Raw genomic sequence first — 23,637 nt, forward strand, 5'->3', positions numbered from 1 at the left:
ATATGCGTAAGTGTATGTGTACCAGGCCATAATGGAAAATGTCTCTCTGTGAGTCGAGAGTCTTTTTGAAAACACTGAACATTTATGTTTATCTAACGTCCTATCTCCAGAAGGAGCGGCTCCATTGCTCTCTGGACCACACTTGTGAGCTGCTTACGCTGGTCTCCCTTGCCCACAATGGTTCATAATCTTCACATTCAAATACTGTCTGAAGAACATCATTTGGTCCACTTGCCCCTCATCACTTTTCTCTTGGAAAGAGATGGTAAGAGTCACTCTCTAGATAGCGATCTGTCCCTTTTCTTCCTGCTCACTATTCCTAACAATCTTGTCTAAAGACCCTAAAATCCAGGAAGGAGACACAAATTCAAGCACTCTGGCACTGTTAGTGGCGTCCACATATAAGCAGCATTTCCCTGGGACAGCAGTCGACTACCTTATAGTTTCACTAAGAGGAAGAACCTAAGGTGAATAAGATGCAGAACCTGCTTGCAACATCATCTCAACCAACCCTCTATCCGAAAAAGCTTCCTCCCAACGTTTCTTCATATGGTACCCATGGAATGCACACTCCAAACAGTATCGCTTCTACCAGCCAAGCCTGCCCAGCATCAAGCCCCACACAGTCCTTTATTCCATCAGTCCATTTCTCATAAAACTCAAGGTTGTGTTTTTAGTAGTTCCATGAGCTAAGTCTTCCTTCAGCTAAAGCAGAGGCAAAACCAAGAGCAGTCTTGTTTTTCAATGGCAGCTAAGTATGCCACATAGCAACCATGAATGGCTGAGATCGGCTTCCACAGGTCACCGAAGTGCCTGGAGGTTATGTCCACTCCAATCCAGCCCTCGAAGGAAGTTCACTTTGACTTCTATCCATTTTTCAACAAGATTCATCACATTCTTTCACCTCTGACATAAGCCCTGGCCAGCACTCTCTTCTCAGTGTCAATTCCTTAAGAAGGCACTCTCGCAGCAAGGGAAAACGAGAGTAAAGGGCTCAATTCACCAAGTATCTGAGTCTCACATCAACGCAGGATTCTTTTCTGTGATGGAAACGAAAAGAAAAGAAAAGAAAAGAAAAGAAAAGAAAAGAGAATGGATTGAAATATTCTTCCCCAGAATAGATATGTCTCCTTGACCTTCTCACAAAGCGAAAGGGAATGTATGCTGAAAAGAATGCAATAAATGTTTGTTGCATTTACTAAATACAAGCTACAGTATAATCAATAGATGTTCAGGCCCATTGTCAGGAGTGAGGAACAGGATTCAATTATCAGCACAGAGGAGAGGCGGAGGGCAGGTGCACCAAACGCAGTTTCCTCACTCAGAGCATCTTCCACCTGTTTGCATCCATTCTTAGAGAACGTGTATAAAGTTTGTTATCTTGTGTTGTTCCCTTTTCTTAAATGATGGGGTCCCTTTCCACCCATAACTGGCGGTCATCCATTCATTCTCTCAGAATTAAAAACATTCACTATTGCTGCTCAGCCGGTAACAGCAGAGAGGGCTCTTAACAAGGGAACCAAATTTGGTTCCCAGCATCCACATCAGACAGCCTGCAACCTCCTGTGACTCTAGCTCTGGAGGATCTGATGCCCTCTTCTGGCCTTTGGAGGTATCTTCACTCTTATGCGCATAATCACACACAGTCACACAAACACACAGATTCAGAAATAAACTTAAAATAAATGTTCTTTAAAATTTATCCATATATATATATATATATATATATATATTAGTTGTACGGTTTGGCATTGGATAAGATCTACAAGATACACAAAAGATGAGTAAGCCGTGGATAGTCTTTGCCCAAGGCAGCCGAGAGACAACTGAGGAGTTTAAGTCAGTGAAGGGGAATGAATCACATGGAAGTAATACAATTAGGAAAAATGAATAACTCTCAGTCCTATATGGCGAAGAGATGAATCGAGGCCCAAGAGGAGAAATGTGGACAACACAATGCTACAAGAGCATAATGGCGAGAAAAGCAAGACGCATTCTCCCTTGCAATGAGATTACTCTGACCCCTGAGGGGGTCTGACCTTCCTCAAAGAAAAAGTAGTCCAGAGAGGCCAGATCAGTCAAGGTCATGTCTCAAGGCGGGGTCAAGTTCTAGCCTCTGAGATCCATCAGGACACTGATGCTCTGGTCACTTACCCTGTCCTCCCCCTCCCCACCGCCCCCAAAAACTTTCAGCTACCACATGTATCTCCAGAGAACTTAGAACGACTGCCATCACAAATGCCTTTCTTTCCCTGTCTCTGAAATAAAGGCTGAACAGCCAGAGTAAACAGTGGGGCAACCCTAAGGGGCAACGCGGGGTGCTGGTCAGAGACCAAAAACCCCAAAGTCAAACAATGAAGCAGTGGAAACTTTGGCAAACAAAGCTCTCAGGATCTGGGAAGATACTCACAAACAAGTGAGATTCCCAAGTCTGCCTAGGAAAGTGGTTCTGAATATCAGCGGGGGAGGGTGGGTGTGCTTTTTTTTTTTTTTAAATCAAGGAAGTTGAGTTTTCTTCTCCCTGCCCCCAATTTTCTAGTAGCAGTGATGCTGGGACTTTAACCACTTGGCTATATCCTCAGCCTCCCTCCTCCCCCATCTTATGGGTCCCTTATTAAGTTAATTTGAGGCAGCAAAACCACCTTCCGTCTCAACTAAAAGCCAGGACGCACTAACCATACCAACTTCTTGAACCTCTTTCCAACAGTCTTTCATTAGACTGTCCTTTGCGACAGACCAATCCTAGATTGGGGCTTCTGATTCTTAAACTAGCAGGACAAACAAGTACATTCTATCACCAATAGTTGTTCTCTTTTTTCAAAAAAAAAAAAAAAAAAAAAAAAGAGGTCAATCTTTGGATCTTCTGAACTGGAAATGGGCACAGCGGGGTGGGGCTGGGGGAAGACCAAGTTTTTATTCCAAAAGATCAAAGAAGGTATTTTGTACCAGGAAACCTAATTCCAAATCCTCATTTCCAGGAATAAAGCCACAGTGCCCAAAACTTGTTTCGGAAAAATAACAGAGGACTGTGGATTCCAATTAAAACCTCAGATGGTTTCATTCCCCAGTCTCCCAGTTTCAAGTTGTTAACACTTTCCCCGGGCACTGCTCTGACTTACACAGCACCTCCAGTCCCGAACCATCCATCACTTCACCACTGGATTAAAATGACAGAAGCACGGAACCCTTTCTGACTGCATTCTGTGCCCCATCCCCGAGACTAGACACACAAAACAAGGAGACACTGAAGAGTCAGCTGCAGCCCAGCCCATGCCTCTCAGAAGGAACCCCAGGGAAGCCCAAGCTGTCCCCACACTCATGATATTGAGAATGAGGACATAAGGAACAGAAAACAGAGAGGAGGCAATAGCTCAACCTTATGTAGTATAACGGTCAGCTTTAAAGTAATTACCTGCAGTTTTGTCAACCAGCCAATAGTAAAGGTGTCTCCTTCATGCAAGGCAGCAAGGTATGGGCTACAGTCAGCAAAGTGCAGTGAAATATCTCCCCAAGTAATTAATATGCTAATCATTATGTCTAATTTCCTTTATCATTTCACTGAAAATAAAACTGTATCATGCATGTAGCTAAACTAAAATCAGCACCCATGAACTCAACACCTAATCAAAAAACATCATCAATAGTGTGACCTTCTTTGTCCTTACCCCAGATCCCTGCAGCACCCACACACATATCAGATCATCACTATACTGCACTTGAGGGCTCAGAATAAGTGGGGGGTCTATCTTCGTGATCCCCTTGTTTCCTAACCAATGAGACAGCTTCTCAATACAGCAGCAATGCACTGCTTCTTAAAAGACAGTGTTTATAAGTTGTTGTTGGTTTTTTAATTTAAAAAAAAAAGCTATTTGCTGCATTAAAAAGAACTATTAAAGGGAACTGGAGAGATGGCTTAGCAGTTAAGAGCACTGGCTGCTCTTCCAAAGAACCGGGGTTCGATTCCCAGCATCTATATGGCAGCTAGCAAGGGTCTGTAACTTCAGTTCCAGGAGACCCAACACCCTCTTCTGACCTGCACAGGCACTGCATGTGGTACACAGTCATCCATTCAGGTAAAACACCCATAAACATGAAATAAAAATAAGTAAATTTAAAAACAAAAGAGGCCCATTACTAGATAATTAAAGGTAAGGGAGACTTAACGGCCTCCAACAAGCTTGACAGTCCCAGGCCCCGGACATGTGTTCTGGAGTCCCACCGAATCCGAAGTCAGATCCTACCTCCACAGCCTAAATCTGTCAAGCCTCAGTTTCCTACTGGAGAAGAAGTGCTAAAGCGTGCAAACTGTTTGCACGGAGCTGGGCACGCTGCTTGACTCACACTAGGTGCATCTAATCACCCTGTCACTAACTCTACCGGAACCAATCAATGGCTTTGGCCCCCACAGATGCCTCATTCCTCCATAATGCTCCTAATAAGCTGGACATGAGATTTAATCAGACAAAATAAATCATGATAGAAGGATCCAAATGGCCAAGCAAGCCACAGAGGGGAGATCGGGTCCCAGCATCGATTCCTTCATTACCTTGTGACCTTGGAGAACAAGATCATTTTTCAAATCCTTTCCTGCCCAATGTTTCCCTCTGCTCTGCAGACTACTCCATCCAGCCTTAAGAAGCACCCAGCTGCCTACGCATAATTAACACAGTCCAATCTTAGGAAGACAAGAAGCTTGGGTAAGATGCCCCGTTTCCAACTCAGTCACTGTCACCGGTTACATGAATGTAGGAAGAAAAATTGGTAAACTATCGGTCTGGAGGGGAGGGCACTCATTACAATGCTATTAATCAAATTAAGTTCCTCCTCACTCCTGAAACACATTACCCTCCTGAATATGGCATTTTTTAAAACTCTGCATCCTTAATATTCTCTGTAATTACTTAGCAATTACAAGAAATTTATTCAGATTCAAGTGATCGCTCTAGACCAATGTGCAAAAGTTGTAAGAATATTATCTCAATTAAGTTCGACCTAAAACCACTCAGCCACACAGATGAAGAGAGACCATGCCCACACTGGCCATCTAGCCAAGTCCCACCATCACTCCTCACCTTTGAGGACTGACTCCCATGTACAGTGGCGGCAGAGACGCTGCTGCAGCCCATTACAAAGTGACAGCAACCCAAGGCACCCCCGCTCAGCTTCAGAACACTTGGCCAAGACAGAAAACAAAAGTAACCAAATCACAAAAGGAGGGATTTGATCTTAGAATGATGGTAACCCAGATCCCATGCAGACTTAAAATAACCCTGTGACCACACTGTCCCCATGAGTGACATGGGTGAGGCCTGGGCTTCCTACTTAAGCACTGTGCCAGCTGTAGAGCTGCGCGGCAAGGCAGTGTCTGAGGTCAGCACAAGTCTAGTGTCTGCAGCCTGCCGGAGCCTGGGCCCCCGGCCAGCAACCCACCTCCAGAGACTAGTGCCAGGACATACTATAGTGTTTCCATTTAAGGCCTGCCACTTGGATGAGCCCATCTCTGAAGTTTCTTAACACCACCTTTCCAGGAAGAATTTTTTGGGGAAAAGGGAGGTGGTGTCTATTTTTTGCCACCGCCTTCCTTTGGGCTGTCAGAGCAGTCTGCCTCTCAGCAACAGGATTCTTTAAAATCACTGGGTTATGTTTCTATTTGAGGGATTTTTTCCCCAGAAATTATATATCTATGCAAACATAAAAACATATATATTCAATCGCATTAAACATGTATGGGGCCAGAGACGTTTCCCATCATCTCACACCAAGCACACAAACCGCAAAGAAGAAAAGCCAATAAAGAGAGCAAATCCAGTGCATTACTGTCTGTCTCTCTCCAAACACCAAATTAATGACAACTTTTTAACCAACACACTTTTCTACTGCAACAAAATGGGTGTTTTCTTTCCCAAGTAGTTTCCTTCATGGCTCCTCTGCTGTGCAAGGGGCATTCAGATCTCCAGGGGAAGAGGGAGGTAGGGAAGGGTGGGGGACATATCTGGCACAAACTGGACAGAGCCAAGCCAGTCTCTGAACCAGACAGAAGTCCATGCACGCAGTGGCCCCACAGGCCCACAATTCTCCCCAAGCGCGCCCAAGGTTCTAGCCTCGCTGTTTTGGTTAGTGTTGAAAGAAGGGTTTTAAACTTGGCAAAGTACTGTGCAACATCTGTAACCACATCTGCCTTCTGGGGATCGGAAGATGAATCCCACATTCCTGGCTTTGAAGCTTTTTGAAACTGCAGCTAGGAAGGACCGAGGGAGGGAGGGAGTTGAACAGAGTTTATTGGCTGTCTCTCCAGCAGAAAATTCCTCTTGGAAGAGATGGATATTTTGTGGGTGGGGGTGACTGGCCAATCTCTTTGGTCTGCCAACCTCAGCTTGGAAGGTGAGCCCGGGGCCGTGAGGCCAGATCGATTTATAAGTCCGAGGCGCACACCCTGCAGGAGTTCACCCTACGCACACCGAACCCCCTACTCCAAGCCTCTGCCCTCCCGGGATCCCACCGGCAGCCGAGGCCCTAAGCAAGTCGGGTTCGTTCCACGGCGGCTTCCCCCCACGTCGAGAGGGCATGCAGCTTGCCGGAGAAAGAATGAAAGCGAGGGGGAGGCACCGAGACGCCCACCCTCCACCTCCGATCCCGGCCTCGCCTCCAGCAAGGCTCCCTCCTCCCTCAGTCCTCGGCTCCGGTGGCGCGGCCGGCGACCTGCCCTCACCTCTGGTCCAGCGGCGGCTCGGTGCTGAACCCGGGGAGGCGGAGAGCGCGAGGCGGCTGGGAGCTGCAGGGCGGCGCGGGAGGCGCGGGGCGGGGCGGGGCGCTGCAGCCGGCGTGGAGCCCGGAACTCCGCGGGCCGCGGGCGGGTGGCCCGGGCGGCGGCGGCGGCGGAGCGCAGCGCGGCGCGGCGCGGCGCGGGGCGGGAGGCTGGCGGCCACGGGGCCGGGGCGCAGGCTGGCGGCAGGCACCGGGCTGGAGCCGGGGAGACGGCTGACGCGGGGCGGGAGGCGGAGGGCGGGGAGGAGGGCGGAGGAAACTTGCGGCGGCGCGGGGCTCGGCTGGGGGCGGCGGGGAGCCGGCGGCGGCAAAGTTCCCCCAGCGCTTGGGGGCGGCGGCGGCGGCGGCGACCGGGAGCTGGAGCGGGAGGAGCGGGAGGAGGAGGAGGAAGTGGCTGCGGAGCGCTCGGCCAATGAGTGTCTGGAGCTGTGATTAACCAGGCAGCAACACATCATTTCCTCCCGGCGCGGATCCAGGGAGCCGGGAGGGAGAGGGCCGGCGGCGGGGCGGGGCGCTCTTCGCGCCCCCTGCAGGCGCCCAGCCCCAGGGAGCCCGCCCGCCTAGCCATGCTCGCCCGCCGCCCCCCGACCCCCGACCCCTCGGGCCGCCCCGGCTGCAGGCTGCTGCGAGCCGGGCTGGCGGGACGCGGGGGAGGCGCGCGGCGCGGCGCGGGGAGCGGCCAGGTAGGCGCGGGCGGGGCCGTCTGGACAGCTCCCGGGGCGCGGGGCGGGCGGGCGGCAAGCAGCCGAGCCGGGAACTGCGGGGGGCTCCTGCGCTCATCTCCAGCCCTGCGTGTCAGGCACAGGGGTGGATGTTCAATGCTCCGCCTCAGCCAGGCCATCGCTGCCTTGTCTTCTGATCCCCTTTCACTCTGCTCATTTCCTCGCAGGGTCTAGGGTTATGCAAGCGTTTGCCATTTTCGCAGTCGGCTTCCTTGGTAATAAAAATAAGCAAGTCTAGGGGGGGAGGGGGCTTCTACAATAATCCCGCCCTGTCCTAGGCGCCATGGGAGCTTACAGTAGGAAGGAAGGAACATTCTCCGCCGCAGAGAGGCTGACAACTTTGGTCCTTAGAAACACAAAAACACCCCAGTGTGCTAATATTATCTGGAGCATCCAAAAAGGCATGCAGGGATCAAATTTTGCTTGGTGCTCTCTTAGTGTTTGGAGGCACTAAGTCATTTTCTCTACCCTCTAGAAGCTTATAATGCACAGTCCTATCGCAAAGCAGAGTAAAATCGTGGCACCAATAAATGGGGAAACCGTAAAGTATTTTTTATCCCTACAGGTCCTTTCATGTAGAGGGCATTTATTGGGTCGCTGGCTGCAGCACTGCAGAAGGTTGTAAAGGAAGGAAGTGGACGATCGGGCCTTTCCAAGAGCTGCCTGCAGTCGAGCTAGCAACACAGGCGTATATGTACAAGGAACAGCTAGAAAAGAGCCTTCAGGTGTTGTGTAAGCAAAAAGGCAGAGAATGTTGTTGGTTCTTTTGTGTTTGGACTGTTCATTAGAGGGTCCTTGTAATTAGGTTTGGTGGGAATCTGGCAAGGAAAGTTCAAGTCAGATCGAGGCAAGATCACCAATCTGTATCCCTGCTCGCTGAAACAATACAGCCGAGCCCTCAGTGACACTTTGGCTGAAGTGTCAGCCTTGCGGCTCACTGGTTTGACCTTGGGCACACTTTGGACCTAAGAGAGGGAAATGGGAGCCCGTGGCTATGCAGCTACCTCTTCATGCTACTGTGTGCTTTTAATCCTCCAAACGTTTACTGTCCCTTCCTTGAGGCCAGGCACCAGGCTCGATTGCGTTGGTCATGTATCATATCCAGTTGTATGTGTGAATGTTTAATAAAGACTTCCCGCTTGAGGAAGCTTGAGCTGCTTTGGACTGCTACTGCCTTAGGTGTGTTCTTACTATGGCTGGCTCACTGCAAGACCTAACAATCCCCGCCCCTCTGCTTCCCTCCCACCCACCCCCATCCCGTGACTACTCAATGTTCCAAGGGACTCTGGAAGCACTGTGGCCTTGAACTCTGCTCTGTGTGTGCATGTACATGTGTAAAATAAGAGGACAGACCAGGATACTGCTTTTCATACAAGCCCTAAGCACCAGGGTGCAGCCCTCAGGCACGGGCACCTTCTTCCAGGATTCCTCAACCTTGGCACTATTGGTACTTTGAACCAGATAATTGCTTTTGCCGTTCTAAGTGTTGAAATATATTTAGCAGCATCCTCAACTTGTGTTCACTAGATTCCAATAGGACCACCCTCCCCTCACAATAGTGACAACCAGATGTCTCTCAAGTACAAAATCGCCCTGGTTAAGAATCACTTACCTCCACCCTAAGAGCCAACCCACTGATTTAACCCTGGTGGGGGAAAAAAAAATCACACCCTTAAAGTAACTTGGAGGAGATACATGTTCTGTCAGTCTAAGCTTCTCCAATCTCAGTCATATGTTTCAGGGAGCCTGACTCCTCTTAATTAACTGCCTGCTGCATTGTGAATTGGCATCTTCTCTGTTTTCTGCATATCCTCCTCCTTTACGCCCAGATCAACATGTTCGTTTCTAAAAGTCAACAGATTTCAAAAAAAAAAAAAAAAAAACTATTAGGAAATTGGGCCTTGAGCAACCTAAGAGTCCTGTATGCTATTTTTCTATAAAATGTGGAGAATTTATCCCATAAAATCTCACAGACAGCTTCTCTTTTAGAGTTAAGCTTTGATTCCTACAAATGATAACCATTCTTTTTTTTTAAAAACCAAGGTTGTAAATAATACATGCCAGACATTATAATGTTTTTTTTAATTTAAAATGCTTTAGATATCTGAACTGAGTCATTTGTATTTTGAAGCCATTTCCTGTTGGTTCCAGAGTTTATGTTTTGTGAAAGGATAAAGGAACATGTTTTATTTAAATGTATCAAGCAGACATCAGTTTGGTTAGACTTACCAACTTCCCCAAACAAATTCTCTCAAACAGTATCATTGGTGAGCTGTTCTGGAGCTGGTTTTGTTGGTAAAGATCCCGATGGTATGATGTGCTGCAGCTCAGCTTTTAAAGGGTTCTAGAAGAAAAGTTAAGGTTTGTGGTTGAAGGGATGAACAGATTCTGAGACTGTTCAATCAGTGCGGGGGGGGGGGGGGGGGGGGGCATATAAAATCCTGGGGCAACTAAAAAGAAAAAAAAATGGAAACAAACAAACAAAAAAAACCCTCCTCCTTCCAGACCCTGGTTCCATGTTCGTGATAGGAATAGACATTTCTGCTCAGCAAAAAATTGTTATTATGTGTCTCAATAAAGATGGTGATTTTGAATGTTGGGTTTATAATCGTGTTCATGTTTAGTTTTGTAGGCACATGATTGTCCCAAACATATGCAGATTAACTGATATCTAGGTAAGGGACCTGTTCCTCTTTAAGTTAAGCACTGAGGTCTAGGAGAATATTCACAGGGCCCAGGAGAAGAGCCCAGATTTGAGGATTCTGTATAGTTTGAGGAACAGTGATTCTCCGGCTTCTGTGGTCAGACATGAAAAAGAGCATCTGTCTGTCCTTCTGCCCCAGCCCCAGGTTCTCTCAACCCAGGACTTGTGCCTTTGTTGCAATTAAATATTAGGGGGGAAAAGTCATATCAAAGAAATTAATATCATGCATATTCTAGATCACAGTTATTTTGTTATATATGTCTAGTGGCAGTGATATTTTAATAAGTAATATTCTCATCAGTAATCCATAGGCATTTTCTTGCCTTTTAAAGGAACATAATTCAACTGGGAGAAAAAAAAAATCTGACCCAGTTCATCGCAACTATTTTTGGAGAGCGATAAACTAAAAGGCCTTGAGATATGAAATTTAGTCCTAATCTTGTGACAAAAAAGAAAAAGGCACAAAAGTAATACTGTGATCTAAAGATGGAGATGATTTGATTGTAATAGAGATGGAAGTGAAATGCAAGCTAAAAGACCACTGAACATGGCAACCTTCACATCTTCCTTCCCAAAGCAAAACGGTAAAAAATGATCAAGAGCTTTGGGTTTTTTAGCTTAATTTTCCAGGCGTATCTGAGACTCATTGGTTGTGTATTTCACACGAGAGGTTATTGGCCAGTTACTTTACTCAGTGAAGTGTGGATATCGTAAAGGACACCCTGAAGCTATTCATTGTTCAAGTCAGACATGAGTACAGTTCCTCCTGACATGCCGATGTTCTACTAGGAGCCAACTGTGGTAAAAACATGTTGCAAAGTCTTTGGGGACTGTTCATTAAACTATGTTGAGACACTTTGGAAAAATTTAGTTAGTGTCTGCTCACATCAGTTCTGAGCTATTTATACAAGGAATAAATAGTGAGTGTGTGTGTATGTGTGAGTGAGTATGTGTATGTCTGTGTCTATATAACTATATATATCTGTGTGTGTGTGTGTGTGTGTGTGTGTGTTTGTAATGGACTAATCTAAAATTTCTCAGCTCAAGGGACCCACTGCCTCAACCTTTTTTCCAGTCACTTGGACTATAAGTGCCATTCAAGACAAGAGTTAAATTGTTTTAAATCATGAATTAATTGAAAGCAAGAGTAAATAAATTCTTATTTTTAGAAAGAAAATTACTTCCTAAATAGAAAACATAAAATAAATAAATATTGAGTTGACTTGCCTATGAAAAGCTTTTCCCAAAAATGTTCAAAGAATAAACAAATAAGGAGGAAAGAGAATAACTTCATCCACAACATATAGTCAAAAAGATCAGAATGTTGAAGTATAAGAAACTTAAAATCAACAAAATGGACCCTCTAATTAAAGGTCCAATTTGATGAAAATTTAAATGATCATTTGTGAGAATTAGAAATGTTTATTCTTTAAAAACTGAAGAAAAGGTAAGCCAGGCATTAGTGATGCAAACCTTTAATCCTAGCACTTGGGAAACAGATAGGATCTCTGTTAGTTCAAGGCCAACCTAAGTTTCAGAACAGCCGGGACTACATAGACCCTGACTCAAAAAGATAGGTAGATAGATAGATAGATAGATAGATAGATAGATAGATAGATGGTAGATAGATAATAGATTGATAAATGATTATAAAATATATGAATAATTGAATATATAAATACTGAACAGAAGGTAATACAAATAAAATATTCCATGCAATTATTTCACAGCCTTTGTCAGTAATTAAGCATGTTTCTGTTGGTAAATTTGGTTTAATAAAGGACACAGTTGCCGAGGAGATTGCACGCTGGAAAACAATTTATAAAAGATAATTAGGTGATATGTATCAACATCTTAACAATATTTATATCCTTTGACACTTTTGAACTACCTCAGGAATGGATGCTAAGAAAATAAAAAGCATCAGATGCAAAAGGGTTTGCATAAAAGGATAACTATCACCTTCTAACTTTGGAAATGACAATAATGAGTTCCACATTGAAAATATAGAACAGAGATAGGATTTTAACTCTATAACTGTCTCTCCCTCTCATGGGAGATTCAATGCCCCAATGAAGCAAGAGGGAGATGGCCCAAAGGGTAGTTTGTTGAACAAGCATAAAGACCTAAGCTCAGATCCCAGTAGTGTGTCAAGATCCTGGTCCTGTGACCCAAATGCTGGCCCAGCAAAGACAGGACATGCCCTGGAGCTCATAGGCTGTCCAGCCAGTCCAGCCAATCTGGTACTTCCGATTCAGGGAGATCCCAGTTCAGAAGTTAGGTTTGTTGTTCGTGATGCTACACACCTTTAGTCCCAGCCTTAGGGAGGCAGAAGCAAGTGCTTCTCTGTGAATTTCAGGCCAGCCTGGCCTACATAGTGACATATTGGTCTACATATGGTCTACTTATTATTAATTATTATTATAATATACTTATTATTAATTATTATATATTATTACAGTGGAGGGCAACAGAAGAAAACACTGTCAACCTATATAGTTCTAGAAAAAAATGCTTCAAGAAATTAATCTCTCTCTCTCTCTCTCTCTCTCTCTCAGTTGCAGGCATGCCCAGACTACTGAATCCCTGTCTCACAATATGAAGACAACACCTTCTTCCTCACATTAGAAATGTACTCTCTGGTTTTTCTTTCAGGGACCCTGTGTTCCAATCATTCTATAGCAATCCTTTAATAAGAAGAAATAATAAACATTATAAAAATAGAAATGCACATATTTTCAAAGGATCTGACAGTCGTGGAACAGAATCTCACTGGTGAGGAGTACATATGGATTTGTATTTGTGAAGTGGGAGGTGCAGCTTTGGTGGGGTTGTGTGTGTGTGTGTGTGTGTGTGTGTGTGTGTGTGTGTCTAAGAGAGAGAGATTGTGCATACAAGCAAGTGTACTTGTATGCTTTTCTCATAGATCTCCTTTGAGAAGAAATCCCCCCCCCCAAGGATCTGCCTCCTTTGCCTGCCTTTTGGACTCCTCCTGACTGACTGCTCTGCAACCATGAAGGGCTAGATTCCCTCAGGCTTTTCTGAAGTTACTGGAGTTTGTAACTTACTTAACTATGGTTAATGTCTCTTCATTGTCTAGATGTGGGCTTCAAAGGCCAGTCCCTTGAGTCCCTCAGATAAATGTTATTAGGAAGATCAAATCAATTTCCTCATCAAATTAAACAAATGCATTTCAAACTTCACTGTGGTAGAATCTGAATCAAGGTGGCTTTTCATTTTTGGAGAATATTCCCTTTCCTGCTTTCTCGCTGAGTGTTTGCTCTGTAAGGACATTGTCATAGATAAGAAATCAAATTAATTTTCTAAGGCCTAATGTGGCCCCAATTCTACCCATATCTAAAATGCAGCCACTTCCTTTTTATTAACCTACTTTTTTTTGAATGAAACTCCAGAGAGCAGCTACTAAGGTTAATTACATATAGTGGAGAACTAGCCATGTGACCTTATGCAAGTAACTTCAGACTTCATAGCCTCCTTTCTTCTCGTCTGGTGTGGAGCCAGGACGGGGCTGCTTCTTGGAGACCTGTCAGTTCTGAAATCCCAGACCTTATTTGGAATTCCTGCATTTGACCTTTCTAAGAGTGAAGAGCTCAAGATTTCCAGGAACTCACAGAAGGCCTTTTGGACCATGTGGGAGGAAGGTGCGTGGCCAAGGGAGGAGACTAAGGTCGCCTGGCATTAACTTCCAAAGCATGTGTGCCTCAGGGTCTCACTAGCATCAAATGGCTTAGCGGGAGAGAGTAAGTTCTTTAGCTCTACACAGACATTCACATTCCTTTGTTACCAAGACATTTGTCTTAATGTGGTTTTGTTGGTGTTTAATGTTTAAAACCATGATTCAAGGGGCAGGGACATACCACTGGTGCTTGTCTTGCATTTTCAAAGCCCTGGGTTCAAACCCAACCACAAAGTATATGAACAAATGAAAGATACAAAGTATACAAGGACAAAAGGACAGACTGTAGTGAAGCAAGCACAAAGAACCAGTTTCCTCTCCTTGCCAGCTGCCGTGTATCCTTTCAGAAATGTTCTAGAAATAGGAACAATTACATGTGTTTTCTTTTGCTTTGTCACAACTGGCAACGTAGTATACGTTGTGCTTCTGTGCTGTTTTGATTTTAATTAATGTCACAATGTATCTGGATGCTCACCAATCACCCTTTGATAAACAGTCTTTACTGTTACAATTAAATTGTTACTAGAAAGATTATTTTTACTGTGTCACTCTGTTAGGAGGCTTGGAAGCTTCCAGAGATCTCGCTGGGGTCACAACCCTGCCTTTTCTTCTTGGAAAAGTTAGTCCCCCAAATACACACAGCATTTCAAGGTTTTACAGCTATTTAAGGCAAGGCTGGAGCTAGAATTTGTTTCTCCTAACCACCCCCTCAGTCCCGTTTTACTCTCTGATTATATGAAATTATACATGTTGTCATTAAAAATGTTTTCTGGAGTGGTATGCATTCTATGACTCAATTCTTTAGTTTTCTTTTTGAACTAGCATGCATGCTATACAGAAATGAATTTAGAGAGAGCTGTGCATGAAGATGCTACCAGTGATAATATTGAGATGATGTCAGAGCCAGGCGGTGGTGGTGCACGCCTGTAATCCCAGCACTCTGGGAGGCAGAGGCAGGCAGATTTCTGAGTTCGAGGCCAGCCTGGTCTACAGAGTGAGTTCCAGGAGAGCCAGGGCTATACAGAGAAACCATGTCTGGGGGGGGGGGGGAAGAAAAGAAAAGAAAAAGATGATGTCAGTAAGAGTAATTTTTGTACCTTGTTATGTGGAGGGGTTCTCATACTTAGGCATATGCACACACATGCATGTACTACAGATTGAACCTGAGGCCTTGGGGTATCCTGGGCATCTCTCAACTACAGAGCCACACCCTTCCAACCCCTACATTTGTTTGTTAGGACAGGGACTCGCCATATAGTCTTGGCAGGCATACAGTTCACTATGTACACAAGGCTGGCCTCAAACTCACAGGTTCCCAAGTGTCAGGATTAAAGGTATGTGCCTCTACCCCCTGCCCCAAACCTCCCCTGACCTCTGTTTTTCAAGGTTTCTCTGTGTAGCCCTGATCATACTGGAATTATCTCTGTAGACCAGGCTGGTCCCAAAGTCACAGAGATCTTCCTGCCTCTGACTTCTAGTGCTGGGATTAAAGGCTTGCACCACCACCACCCCAAACCCCTCTTATTAATAGAAACTTTATGAGCTATAATAACATTTTAAGATTTATTTTAAATCATGTATATGTCTGTTTGTGTATCGGCATATGTACATATGTGCAGATGCCCGCAGTAGCCAGAGGCATTGGATATCCCAGACCTAGAGTTATAGTCATTGTAAACTGCCTAACATGACACCTGGGAATGGAACTCTGGTCCTCTAGGAGAGTCACACATGCTCATAACCACTGTGCCATCTTTTTTGTGTTATACCCATTGCCCATTTCAAGGGTACAATTTAAATACGTCTTTCCAACACTTGAGCAGTCATCACAGTGGATCAATTTTAAACCATCTTTATTCCCTCAAAATGAAACCCTGTATATACCAGCAGTCTCTTACAGTCTACTTTTGCTCTTGGCTTGTATTTTTAAATTTTTTCACAATAGTTAATAGTAATATGAATAGATAAATGCATTTAAAAATAAAAAACAAAAATCTCATATCCACTTTAAAAATAAATATAGAGAAAAATATTCCTTTCTTTTTAAAATTATTTTACTTTGTATGTGTAGGTGTTTCATCTACATGCATGCCTGTATACCTCATGCCCTCAGTGCCTGCAGAGGCCAAAAGAATATGTCAGATTGCCCCCTGGGACTGGCAATAGGGTTATTTGTAATCCACCCTGTGGGTGCTGGGATCAAACCTAGGTTCTCTGGAAAAAGAGCCAGGGTTCTCAACTACTGAGCTATCTCTCCAGCTGCTGAGGAAAGTATGCAAAAGAACACACAGTTTCTCTTAGTTTCTAGCTTGTATTCTGAGCATTTCTCCAAGTCATTAGGTAGTTTCTGAGAGTGCAACTAAGATCTGTGGCTATACACAACTTTTGGCCACATCTCATAATTTCTTTAGGCTACCGAATCCCAATCCTGATCATATTTCTAGTTGAAAAGTATCTGATTCCTTCCCATGAATATTTCAGTCTCACAGCACTTGCTCTTTTGGTTTTTGATTGGTTGTTTTTTGTTTTTGTTTTTATTTTATTTTTGAGTCAGGGTATCTATATAGCCCTGGATAGCTTGCTTCTCACTATGTAGAAGAGATTGAACCCAAACTTATAGTCATCTTCCTGTCTTTGACTCCTAAATGCTGGAAAGACAGACATCTACCATACTCTTTACTGCTGTCCCCAACCCTGATCCAATCCTTGCCAACTAGGAAGTTTTAAAGTTAACTATTTTGAGCTGAGTGGTGTTTGTAGAAGAGTTTGTGTAGTACTGACCCACCGCAGGTAAACCCTGAGATGCAATCCTAGCACCAGGAACATCCTCCCAAACATTTTGTTTTACTTTAAGTTCATTTAATTATTATTAATGCTGCTGTACTTTGTTCATACTTGCACTAATCCTTCTCTACTTTTCTAATTTTCTTTCAATTAATGTCCTTTGCTTATTCTGTTTTGGTATTGGTGTTGCTTCTATAGAGGCTGTTGAGGTGGTTTTGTTTCTCTCCTGGCTTGCTAAGTAAGAACAAAGTAAAAATCCTAATCTACCAATAACTTCTGAATATTACATTGGTTCTCCACCCTCGGAGTGGGACTGGTCACCTTTGGAGGAGTATTTTCTATCATGTTGAAGAAACATCAGAGAAAGGAACACCATTTGCAAAGTTCCTTACATTTGGATAAAGCAACTATATGCTTATTTCATTGCAAATTCCTAAAAATAATATCTGCTACCAATAATAGGGAAACTGTATTAAATGAAGTTTGGTTTTCCTAAGTAGCTAGGTAATTTGTGTTTAATTGAACTCAGCCACCTCTATAGAAGGTAACCCTAGTCTTGAACCAAATAGTGCCCAAATAGAACATGCACTTATCTTAATTCCCCTTTCTGTTTGACAAATCTGAGTTTTTAGACCAATGTGTGTGTTGACTCAGTTCCTCCTAGCACACCACAAACAGCACAGGTAGTCTAGCATCTAACACAAGGACCCAATCTGGAATGAAGCAAACAAATGTCTCACTCGTTTAATAAATGAAGGTGTTATTGACCAGTATACAGACAGAGTTTCAAGATGTGAACTCTGAAAGTACCTAATTGTCTTTATAGTGGCGAAGAGGCTGGGAATAGAAATTGAATGCCCATGAAGTAGCAGGGATTGGTCCTGCATATTTGGTTTAAAAGGAAAGGAAAATGTAATTTATTTAAGAAAATTACCCTCCAAAAATTGCCACACACACACACACACACACACACACACACACTCACACACCACTCACATGCTCTAATGTAAGATACGTGGGAGAAGCTGCCTCCGTGTTCAGAAGGGCTTGTGGTTCCTGTTAACAAAAGAAGTGTAGCTTTGAGGACAAGTCAGGTGTTTATCGGTTTCCCAGAGAACCTAGATTAGTGACAGGTGCCTGAGATCCCAGCATGAGAGGTGGAGAGCCCAAGGCCATCTTTCTGAGCTACAGAGATAGTTGGCAGCTCCCTGGGCTGTGTGAGACTCTGTCTCAGAAACAATTAAAAAATAAGAGTATTTTCCACCAAGAATCATCTGCTTCCATGTTGCCCTCATCTACTTAGGTGTTGGGCATTGGAAACAATACTCAGAACAGTCCTAATTAGATATTTGATTTTCAGAATAAAAGGGGGGGGGGGAAGACATCATCATCATCATCATCACCGCCATGAAACCTTTGGAACAAAAACAAAATAATAAGAAAGATTCAGGACTAATTTAGTATAACCTCTACCTTTTTTTTCCATCTCAAGAAATTGATGACTAGAAAAGAAGAGGCTGGATAAAGTGTTTTAAATCTAAGGCCAGCCGAGTTGGGTACATCCCCCTGAGTTCTAGGCCAGCCTGATCTACATAATGTATTCTACCCAGGGCCACATATGAGACCCTGCCTCAGAAGAAGAAAGGAAAGAAAAAAAGAACAAGAAAAAAAAGTGGTAATGTTTCTGTTTAATAAAAGTTTCAAACACACACTGTAAACATGTAAATGTAACAATACTGGTCTTAAATCAAGCCTTCCTAAGTTGGTGATAATGATAAACGTCGTATGAAAGTAAACAGATTACTAGTATATACAAATGCACTAAATATGAATTAAGATCAAGTATTAAAAAGCCAGAAAACTTCTGAAGCAATCTGTAGGTCGGATTAGCAGGAGATAGTTTGTTGGTGATACAAAATGTTCCTGAAAACAGGTCCTGTGTGAAAGGTGTTTCTTCCATGTGCCCAGAAAGCAGGATGTTTGGGATGTTGACTATGCAGTCACAGCAGGGAGGGGCGCCTGCTGAGATGTCCCAGGACAGAGAACAGCAGTACAGGATGAGATACTACAAAAAGTTTATTCAAAAAAAGCAAAAGCGAATGAAGTGAGCTGGGCGAGCTGGAAAAAGGCGTAGTAGCTCCGGAAGAGCGGAAGCTACTCCCTTTTACGTCATCACGCAACATCCGCCTCCTTTCTCATCTATTTATCTCCGCCCTAGCTTAAACATGCTCTGTCTGTTACAGGTAGTACAGGTGAAGAAGGATTTCCAGTCTGGTTTTGTTGACTTGGTTCTTTCCTACCTTAATTCTGACATCTTACTCCATATCCCTATCCAGCCGGCCGCTGCTGAGGTTAGTCAGTGAGGACAGACAGTTCAACCTGCCTCCCCATCCCTTAAAGTCCCCAGAGAAGAAGCAAAGACTTGAACCCACTTCAGTGGCTTTCTTGACTTTAATAGAATCACCCAAAGACAACTTTTTTAAATTAACTAATAGTTTCCCCCTTCTTTCCTTTCTCCTTCCTTCCTTTCTTCTTTCCATCTTTCCTTTCCCTCCCTCCTGTACAAACTTGCCTAAGGATTATTTTAAAACACAACTTTCCGACATGAAGGCGAACAAATCTTGGTCACACTCCTGCCCCCCACCCCCACTCTCCTGGTCCTTTCAGGGCTGTTAGGCCAAGGGTCCTCTATCACTTCCTGGTGGCTTTCAGTCCTTAGATATATCTGATAAGAGTTTAAAATATCTGTTACTGTGGAGTAGTTAAACAGATTCTGTATGATCGCTAATGAATTTTCTTAGGGAAGTAAAAAAAAACCCACATTATTTTGAAAAACATGTTTTAAAAATAATTTTCTAGACTGCAGATTTTGTAAATGATCATGTGAATTGTTGAGAGGGGGTTCCCAACCTTGTTAATGTCCCCTTAGCATTAAGCTTTTGTTCCCCAGCCTTGAATATGTCATTTTCTCCCACAGACTGCATTTCTAGGGGTATAATTGCTGTCTCCATGTAAAAGACAACTCTTGTGCATAAATTTCCACGCACTGCAATGAGACTCTGCCTCCCCTCCTTTTAATGCAGATGTGATCCAGAGGGTAGAGTTACACTCACTTCCCTGAGTAGATGAAACAGATTACACATTAAATATTGTCTTTGGAACCAGGTGCACAGAAACAACCAATTACCTAGACAGCTCATCACATCCTGATATGTTTACCAAATTGGTTTTTTTGTTTTGTTTTCTTTTCTTTTCTCTTTAAATATTTGGTGAAATTATTTGGAGGCATTCATTTTCTCTGCAATGAACAGAATATGCTTATTAATAAAGGCCCTCTTTGTGTGACTCAGTCACAGTTGACTCACAGCAGCCAGCAAAACCACCCTTGAAAGTTTCTGAACTGAACTCAGGGTGCCTGGAAGACAAAGCTCTATTGCTACAAAGAGGAGACTGCCTCTAGTGCTTCCTGAGGAGACAATTGGCGTTGAAATCACCAAGAGGGGAAGGGTATGAAGGAGTGAAGGAGGTCTCTGTTCCCTCCTTTCCTCCTTGAATTGATCATAAAGGGCGGTATTCATTCAATTTTGATCACTGCTAATAACATCTGGAACTGTCTCTGTGTAATTTTTCGGGAACCATGTTATTGTCTGCCCACCATTTCAAGATGAGGTTTCATTATGAAAAACCCGAACCCTCTCCGCTGGCCTGGAACTCACAGACATCCTCCTGCCATTGGCTTCTGAGTGCTGAGATTAAAGGCTTGTGCCACCAATATGGCCAGCCATGCTGATTTTTTTTTTTTTAATGAAGATTGTTGTTCCTTTGAGTCTTTTGTAAATCTGAAGTGCACATGAACACAAGAGCTCACCATGACTTGTTTCTGTTGTTCCAAGAGACTTCTACCATGTGTGGAAGAGTGGCTGTGTTACAGATCCACAGTTATTAGCCTCCTAAATAATCTAAGAGCCAAGCTGGTGACCCACAGAAGCACACATGCCACTTTGACTTCAAGACCACTTTGGTCTACATAAGGAGTTCCAGAACAGCCAGGGCTACAAAGGGTCTTGAAAAGGAAAAAGAAAAAAGAAAAAAGAAAAAAAAGAAAAAAGCAGGTGCTGTAGTGCACACTTTTAATCCCAGAACTGGGGAGGGAAAAGCAGGTGGATCTCTGAGTTCCAGGCCAGTCTGGTCTACCTAGCAAGTTCCAGAACAGCCAGTAGAGGTACATGGAGAGACCCTGTCTCAAATTAAAAAAAAATAAAAAGAAAGAAAAGAAAAGAAAAAGGAAACGAAAAGAAAAGGCAAAGCAAGGAAAAGAAAAGAAAAAGAAAGAAAGAAAGGAGAAAGAAAGAAAGAAAGAAGAAAGAAAGAAAGAAAGAAAGAAAGAAAGAAAGAAAGAAAGAAAGAAAGAAAGAAAGAAAGAAAGAAAGGAGAAAGAAAGGAAGGAAGGAAGGAAGGAGGAAGGAAGGAAGGAAGGAAGGAAGGGAGAAAGAAAGAAAGAAAGAAAGAAAGAAAGAAAGAAAGAAAGAAAGAAAGAAAGAAAAGAGGAGAGGGATCTGCAAGAGTTGGGCAGTGTGCAGTTGGTGGAATGGGAACTATTAGGAACTTTGTGGCAGAGCTGTCCACAGTGGGTTACTGCTATGTGGAACAGGAAGATGAGGTGTTATTAGAAACCCCATCGAGAGCTGGAGAGCTGGTGCAGGGGTTAAGAGCACCGACTGTTCTTCCCAAGGTCCTGAGTTCAATTCCCAGCAACCACATGTTGGTTCATAAACATCTGTAATTGGGATCCGATGCTCTCTTCTGGTGTGTCTGAAGACAGCCACAGTGAACTCACATACATGAAAATAAGGAGGAAAAATCTAGAAAGGCTTAGTGTGTGTGGCTTGGAGGTCAGACACCTGCTGGAGCCCCTAACCAGGGCATATTTGCCCAATATTCCAAGCTCATAAATCCCAACTTCCTCTGGAAGGTAGGGGAGTTTTAAGAAAAGGAGGGAAACAATATACAACAGAGAGAAACCAAAATGATGCTATGCTTGCTTTGCAGGTGGGGAGGGAGGAAGAATAAGAGTAAGCAGTGTCAGCCTGCGTGTGTGTGTGTGTGTGTGTGTGTTATATGTGCCTCTGTGCATGCATGTGTGTGTGTGTGTGTGTGTGTGTGGAATTGAACTCATTCAGAGCCTTGGGTTTTACTGGGCAAGTGTCCCATCCATGAGCTAAATCCCCAGATTCTACATTTCTTTTTCATAAATCATCTTTGAGACACCTTTGAGAAGATAAACCTTGTAAATGTGAGTCAGAGAACCTGAAGTAACAACAAATACTGCATCTCTCTCGTGTGTTAAGTTCAGTGTGGAAGGTGGTCCGAGGTTTGTGGACAGCAACCTTAAATGTTCTTGCAAAATTATGAACGCACTTATACTTAGCCTTGTATTTTCAGTCTGCAGATACTTAATGCCTGTTATATTTAATTGTAAAATGGTGCGTGTGCAAAGTTCTTATTACAGCACTAAAGAGAAAGAAAAAAAAGGTGGAAGTGACCTAAATGTTCAGCAGCATGACATACGCTGTTAGGATGCTGTGCTGCATCCCCACAGCGGACTCTGGAGCATTTGAAAACTGCAGTAAGGAAGTCTGTCATGTATTGTACAAGGTGAACCTTGCAAATATGGCAAATGAAACAAAAAGATTCCAGGGAGGGCAAAATATACTGTGCCACAAAATATCAACTAAAAGAAAAAATAGCAGAAGGAAGTCTATACGTCAATGTTGGCTGTTATAACTGCACAAAGACCCACAGAGTAGGACCATTGTTTTATGTGTAAGAGTGCTGTCCCTGCATGTAAGTGCATCACATGTGTGCCTAGTGCCAGCAGAGGTCACAAGAGGGCAACATCTTCCCTTGAACTGAAGTTTGGGTCTGAACGAGTTTCTGTACCCTGTGTAGATTCAGGTGCCAGCAGGGGCCAGAAGACTTGGATTCCCTGGAACTGGAGTTAGAGGGAAGTAGAAGTTCTCCCTGCAAGAGCAGCAAGTGCTTTTAACCACTAAGCCATCTGTACAATGGAGTAGATAATTCTATGCACCTCAAGAGGGAGATGGGGATTTGAAATGAGAGCGTGCATTTAACCCCCAGCAGCATAGTACAGTGTACAGGACATTTTTAGTAAATGCGTCTGCTTATAATTATTCTTCTGGCCTGAGTGTAGCGACAAATTTTGGAGTTTTGGTTTCTCTGAAAAACACAGAAATATTATGGGAATGTTTTTCCTTTTAATCCCAGGTGTGGGATATGGCGCTGCCTCAGATCGCCCACAGCAGCTGACTATGATTTGCCTCCTGCTTTAGCCAGCTGCAGATACTTTCTGCGATTGTGTGACGTTTGGAATTCTGAGGACTCTTCAGAGGGTATATAAATGCTAGTGCCCCCAGAGGAGGGTGGGTTGTTGGTGGGTTACTTGCTGTTTGTGCTGTTTGTGTGTTGTTTGTGTGTTGTTGGTTGCTGTTGGGCACAGTTTGTTAAGTACTCATTTGCAAAGAAGAAACAAGACAAAATTAGATATCCTGACAATGGAGAGCAAACTTGATATGCCTAATATGCAGAATGTTGTTTAACAGAAACATCGCCCCCTTTCAGATCCCTGACTTTATTCAGGGATCTCTTTCCTTTCTTCTCTATCCTTTTTTCTCTTTTATCTAGTGTTAGGGGGTTGAAAGGGTGGGAAAAGTGAGAAGGGTGGGAGAAAAAAGAACCCACAAGGAAGCAAAAGACAGCTGAGTGTGGTGCTGAGCCCTTGACCCTTGGGAGGAAGCTTAAGGTTATTCTTGGCTACACCGTAAGTTCGAGGCTCCATGAGATCTTATCTCAGTGACCACCAGCAAAAAAAAAATAATAATAATAATAAATCATGCCCTTTTTTAGTAACTGTGTGGCCTTAGGTTACAGGAGAAAATTATTCTGGC

General features: G+C 43.7%; 1 long non-coding RNA gene across 3 annotated transcripts in view; it reads left to right on the forward strand.

Annotated features, from left to right (window-relative positions):
* The first annotated feature begins 7,242 nt into the window (after positions 1 to 7,242).
* Positions 7,243 to 23,637, forward strand: part of LOC127685382 (uncharacterized) — a 104,934-nt gene continuing 88,539 nt past the window's right edge. For all 3 annotated transcript variants that reach the window (XR_007977859.1, XR_007977860.1, XR_007977858.1), the window contains exon 1: positions 7,243 to 7,448. This is a non-coding gene — a long non-coding RNA (uncharacterized LOC127685382). The remainder of the gene's footprint in view (positions 7,449 to 23,637) is intronic.

Source organism: Apodemus sylvaticus, chromosome 5, assembly GCF_947179515.1.
Source record: "Apodemus sylvaticus chromosome 5, mApoSyl1.1, whole genome shotgun sequence".
In the NCBI taxonomy this organism is placed as follows: Eukaryota; Metazoa; Chordata; class Mammalia; order Rodentia; family Muridae; genus Apodemus; species Apodemus sylvaticus.